The sequence below is a fragment of the Homarus americanus genome, unplaced genomic scaffold (genome assembly GCF_018991925.1).
Source record: "Homarus americanus isolate GMGI-L3 unplaced genomic scaffold, GMGI_Hamer_2.0 scaffold2071, whole genome shotgun sequence".
Lineage (NCBI taxonomy): Eukaryota > Metazoa > Arthropoda > Malacostraca > Decapoda > Nephropidae > Homarus > Homarus americanus.
Genome location: NW_024754629.1, coordinates 190,666 through 196,748, shown reverse-complemented (window position 1 = coordinate 196,748; position 6,083 = coordinate 190,666).

Sequence of the window (6,083 nt, the reverse complement as noted above, 5' to 3'; positions counted from 1 at the left end):
CAGGTGTCCTGTCGCGTAGAAATAATATTGTCCTCGATAGTGTGTGTGTGTGTGTGTGTGTGTGTGTGTGTGTGTGTGTGTGCACACACATACACACATGGGGGGTGAGGTGCTGGTCTACACTCCTGCACATTGAGAACCTAAGCACACATGGCTGGGTTGAGCTCCGTCAAGCCCTAGCTGCCACCACACCCGTCCGTAGATGACACCTCCACCTCCACCTCCTCACACAATGATAAACATCGCTATCTCGGGAGTCAGCTTACTGGGGTAAGGGGTGGTAGTGAGTCAGCTTAGTTTATGGGTGGTAGTGTTCAGCTTACTGGGGTCATGGGGTAGTAGTGGGGCTTACTGGGGTCATGGGGAGGTTGGGTCAGCTACTGGGGTCATGGGGTGTAGTGAGTCAGCTGTTTGATTGGGGTGGTACTGAGTCAGCTTACTGGGGTTATGGGGTAGTGAGTCAGCTTTGTTTATTGAGTGTACTGGGTCAGCTTATCAGGTCAGGTCACGTAGTCTTATGGGGCGTAGTGAGTCAGCTGAGTTTATGGGGTGGTAGTGGTCAGCTATGGGGTCATGGGGTGAGAGTCAGCTAGTTTATGGGGTAGAGGGTCAGCTTATTGGGATCGTGGGGGAGGTCTGGGGCTCAAGTGGCCCTCACCTCCCCCATCATGGCCTCACTCCCACCCACCCCTCACTCCTACCCATCATGGCCTCACCCCACCCATCATGGCCTTCTCACCTCCCCATCATGGCCTCTCAATCCTCATCATGGCCTCTCATCCTCCCCATCATGGCCTCTCACCCTCCCCCATCATGGCCTCCTCACTCCTCCCCATCATGGCCCCTCACCTCCCATCATGGCCTCTCACCTCCTCCCATCATGGCCTCTCCTCCTCCCCATCATGGCCCCTCACCTCCCCATCATGGCCTCTCACCTCCCCATCATGGCTCTCTCCCTACCATCAGCTGCCTTACATATCAACTTCTCCCTTCCTTCTCCTCCCCCCTTCTCCCTCCTCCCTCTCCCCACACCACTAATCACCACACCACTAATGTCTCCCGTCCCCCCTCTGCTCCCCTCCCCCTTGATAGTCATTGGTCAACTTAACCTTGGGATGGGGAGGAGTCAAGGACGATCTAGGAGTCGAGGACCAGTTAATTATTCTGCCCTCCTCGGCGATTTAGTTTAGTCTCTCCTCAATACTTTTTCTCTCTACCAAAGAAAACGGGAACATTATCATTTGTTATTTTATTTATTAATGTTTTTATTTATTTATGTATTTATTTATTAATCTATATCATTGATTTTTATTTGTTACTTTTATTTATTTCATGTTTTTGTTTGTTTTTCGTTATGAGAGAAATGGAAATTATTATCAATGTGTTTGTTAACTGTGTGTAGGTGTAAATTAATTCTTGTATAAAATGTGTAAAAAAGTAAATTAGTTCCTGTAAATGTGTGAAAATGAGTCAATTCGTTCTTGTAAATTGTGTAAAAGATTGTTTAATTGCGTATGTTAGTGTCTTATAGCTATATGTAAATTATATGCGTATTATAATATTTTCCTAGTTCACTTTTATCAGTTGAACCTTGAACCTCACCATATATTCTTGTCTGCGGGGCGATAAGAGATTCACGTATATGCGTATTTTCGTATTATAATTGCGTATTTGCGTATTATGACAGCGTATTTGCGTATTATGACAGCGTATTTGCGTATTATGACAGCGTATTTCCGTACTATAACAGCGTATTTTCGTATTATAACAGCGTATTTGCGTATTATGACAGCGTATTTCCGTATTATAACAGCGTATATACCTGTGTATAACAATAGCGTGGTGTATCATGTGACTGGCTATTGTATGTAACAGCCACGATAGCCGGCCTGATATAGCCACGATAGCCTGCCTGATTTAGCCACAATAGCCGGCCTGATTTAGCCACAGTGCCGGGGTTATATTATACGCATGACTATATTATTACACTATTTATAGACCCAACCAGCGGTGCGAGCACTGTACCACCTAGCTGTACCGTCCCCTGGCCTGACTGTATCACTGTACCACCTAGCTGTACCGTCCCCAGCCTGACTGTATCACTGTACCACCTAGCTGTACCGTCCCCTGGCCTGACTGTATCACTGTACCACCTAGCTGTACCGTCCCCTGGCCTGACTGTACACTGTACCACCTAGCTGTACCGTCCCCGCCTGACTGTATCACTGTACCACCTAGCTGTACCGTCCCTGGCCTGACTGTATCACTGTACCACCTAGCTGTACCGTCCCCTGGCCTGACTGTATCACTGTACCACCTAGCTGTACCGTCCCCTGGCCTGACTGTATCACTGTACCACCTAGCTGTACCGTCCCCTGGCCTGACTGTCATTGCTTAACCTAGCTGTACCGTCCCTGGCCTGACTGATCACTGTACCACTTAGCTGTACCGTCCCCGGCCTGACTGTATCACTGTACCACCTAGCTGTACCGTCCCCGGCCTGACTGTAGCACTGTACCACCCAGCTGTACCGCCCTGGCCTGACTGACACTGTACTACCTAGCTGTACCGTCCCTGGCCTGACCTGTCACTGTACCACCTAGCTGTACCCGCCCTGGCCTGACTGTGGCACTGTACCACCTAGCTGCCCGTCCCTGGCCTGACTGTATCACTGTACCACCTAGCTGTACGTCCCCTGGCCTGACTGTATCACTGTACCACCTAGCTGTACCGTCCCTGGCCTGACTGTATCACTGTACCACCTAGCACCGTCCCTGGCCTGACTGTATCACTGTACCACCTAGCTGTACCGTCGGCCTGACTGTACACTGTACCACCTAGCTGTACCGTCCCTGGCCTGACTGTATCACTGTACCACCTAGCACCGTCCCCTGGCCTGACTGTATCACTGAAACCTAGGTACCGTCCCCTGGCCTGACTGTAGCACTGTACCACCTAGCTGTACCGTCCCCTGGCCTGACTGTATCACTGTACTACCTAGCTGTACCGTCCCCTGGCCTGGATTATCACTGTACCACCTAGCTGTACCGTCCCCCAGCCCGTATCACTGTACTACCTAGCTGTACCGTCCCCTGGCCTGACTGTAGCACTGTACCACCTAGCTGTACCGTCCCCTGGCCTGACTGTATCACTGTACCACCTAGCTATCCCCGGCCTGACTGTCACTGTACTACCTAGCTGTACCGTCCCCTGGCCTGACTGTATCACTGTATCACCTAGCTGTACCGTCCCCTGACCTGACTGTATCACTGTACTACCTAGCTGTACCGTCCCCTGGCCTGACTGTATCACTGTACCACCTAGCTGTACCGTCCCCTGGCCTGACTGTATCACTGTACTACCTAGCTGTACCGCCCCCTGGCCTGACTGTATCACTGTACCACTAGCTGTCGTCCCCTGGCCTGACTAGCACTGTACCACCTAGCTGTACCGTCCCCTGGCCTGACTGTATCACTGTACCACCTAGCTGTACCGTCCCCTAGCCTGACTGTACACTGTACCACCTAGCTGTACCGTCCCCTGGCCTGACTGTATCACTGTACTACCTAGCTGTACCGCCCCTGGCCTGACTGTATCACTGTACCACCTAGCTGTACCGTCCCCTGGCCTGACTGTATCACTGTACCACCTAGCTGTACCGTCCCCTGGCCTGACTGTAGCACTGTACCACCTAGCTGCACCGTCCCCTGGCCTGACTGTATCACTGTACCTAGCTGTACCGTCCCCTGGCCTGACTGTATCACTGTACCACCTAGCTGTACCGTCCCCTGGCCTGACTGTATCACTGTACCACCTAGCTGTACTGCCCTGGCCTGACTGTATCACTGTACCACCTAGCTGTACCGTCCCTGGCCTGACTGTAGCACTGTACCACCTAGCTGTACCGTCCCTGGCTTGACTGTATCACTGTACTACCTAGCTGTACCGTCCCCTGGCCTGACTGTATCACTGTACCACCTAGCTGTACCGTCCCCTGGCCTGACTGCACTGTACCACCTAGCTGTACCGTCCCCTGGCCTGACTGTACTGTACCACCTGCTGTACCGTCCCCTGGCCTGACTGTACTGTACCACCTAGCTGTACCGTCCCCTGGCCTGACTGTAGCACTGTACCACCTAGCTGTACCGTCCCCTGCCTGACTGTATCACTGTACTACCTAATTTCGTCCCCTGGCCTGACTGTATCACTTACCACCTAGCTGTACCGTCCCCTGGCCTGACTGTATCACTGTACCACCTAGCTGTACCGTCCCCTGGCCTGACTGTATCACTGTACCACCTAAGCTGTACCGTCCCCTGGCCTGACTGTATCACTGTACCTGCCTAGCTGTACCGTCCCTGGCCTGACTGTAGCACTGTACCACCTAGCTGTACCGTCCCTGGCCTGACTGTATCACTGTACTACCTAGCTGTACCGTCCCCTGGCCTGACTGTATCACTGTACCACCTAGCTGTACCGTCCCCAGCCTGACTGTATCACTGTACTACCTAGCTGTACCGTCCCCTGGCCTGACTGTAGCACTGTACCACCTAGCTGTACCGTCCCCTGCCTAACTGTATCACTGTACCACCTAGCTGTACCGTCCCCTGGCCTGACTGTATCACTGTACTACCTAGCTACCGTCCCCTGGCCTGACTGTATCACTGTACCACCAGCTGTACCGTCCCCTGGCCTGACTGTATCACTGTACCACCTAGCTGTACCGTCCCCTGGCCTGACTGTATCACTGTACCACCTAGCTGTACCGTCCCTGGCCTGACTATCACTGTACCACCTAGCTGTACCGTCCCTGGCCTGACTGTATCACTGTACCACCTAGCTGTACCGTCCCTGGCCTGAACTGTATCACTGTACCACCTAGCTGCCGTCCCCTGGCTGACTGTATCACTGTATCACCTAGCTGTACCGTCCCTGACTGTATCACTGTACCACCTAGCTGTCCGTCCCTAGCCTGACTGTATCACTGTACCACCTAGCTGTACCGTCCCCTGGCCTGACTGTATCACTGTACCACTAACTGTACCGTCCCCTGGCCTGACTGTATCACTGTACCACCTAGCTGTACCGTCCCCTGGCCTGACTGTATCACTGTACCACCTAGCTGTACCGTCCCTGGCCTGACTGTATCACTGTACCACCTAACTGTACCGTCCCTGGCCTGACTGTATCACTGTACCACCTAGCTGTACCGTCCCTGGCCTGACTGTATCACTGTACCACCTAGCTGTACCGTCCCTGGCCTGACTGTATCACTGTACCACCTAGCTGTACCGTCCCCTAGCCTGACTGTATCACTGTACCACCCTAGCTGTACCGTCCCCTGGCCTGACTGTATCACTGTACCGCTCCCTCCTTACACACACAGAGTATCAGGTGTAAACACTCTTGTAATATGGTGTGGCAGGAGGTGGGCGGGGAGTGGGTGGGCGGGGAGTGGGAGGGCGGAGGAGGGGAGGAGGTGTGTGTGTGAACGCGACTGCGCCCTGGAAAGTGCGCAGATGTCTCGCTGACCCGCTGACGTCATACCCGGGGCTATGATGTCACGCCATCACCTATGACGTCAAGCAAGTTATGACGTAGCATGTTAGTGACGCAACGCCTCCGGCCTGATGACGTCAATACCGTGGCAGGGGCGGGGGCTCTCTCTCTCAGCGTTTTTACCTTCGTCAGCCAGTTTTGTGAATATCAATCATGACTGACTGAATGATTAACTGACAGACAGACATTTTCTTCCAGCCGCTAAGAAGCAATTCATGGTTTGGCTGAGAGAGAGAGAGCTCTCACCTGACAAGGGTCATTGTATTACTCGGAGTGGCTCTCATATTTACTGTCTCATTGGAGCAACAATACAAGTGTTTTATTTGTTAGTTTTGACGTAAGTCGTGACGCAGATAATGACGTAGAAGGTAATGGGCCAATAACGTGACATTATATTAGTGGTGACGTGTTGCAGGTGATGACGTGGGTGACTGACCAATAATGGGTCAGTACAGAGGGATGAACAGTTGCAGGTGATGACGTAGAATGTGACTGATCAATAACTTGTCTGTACCAATCATAGT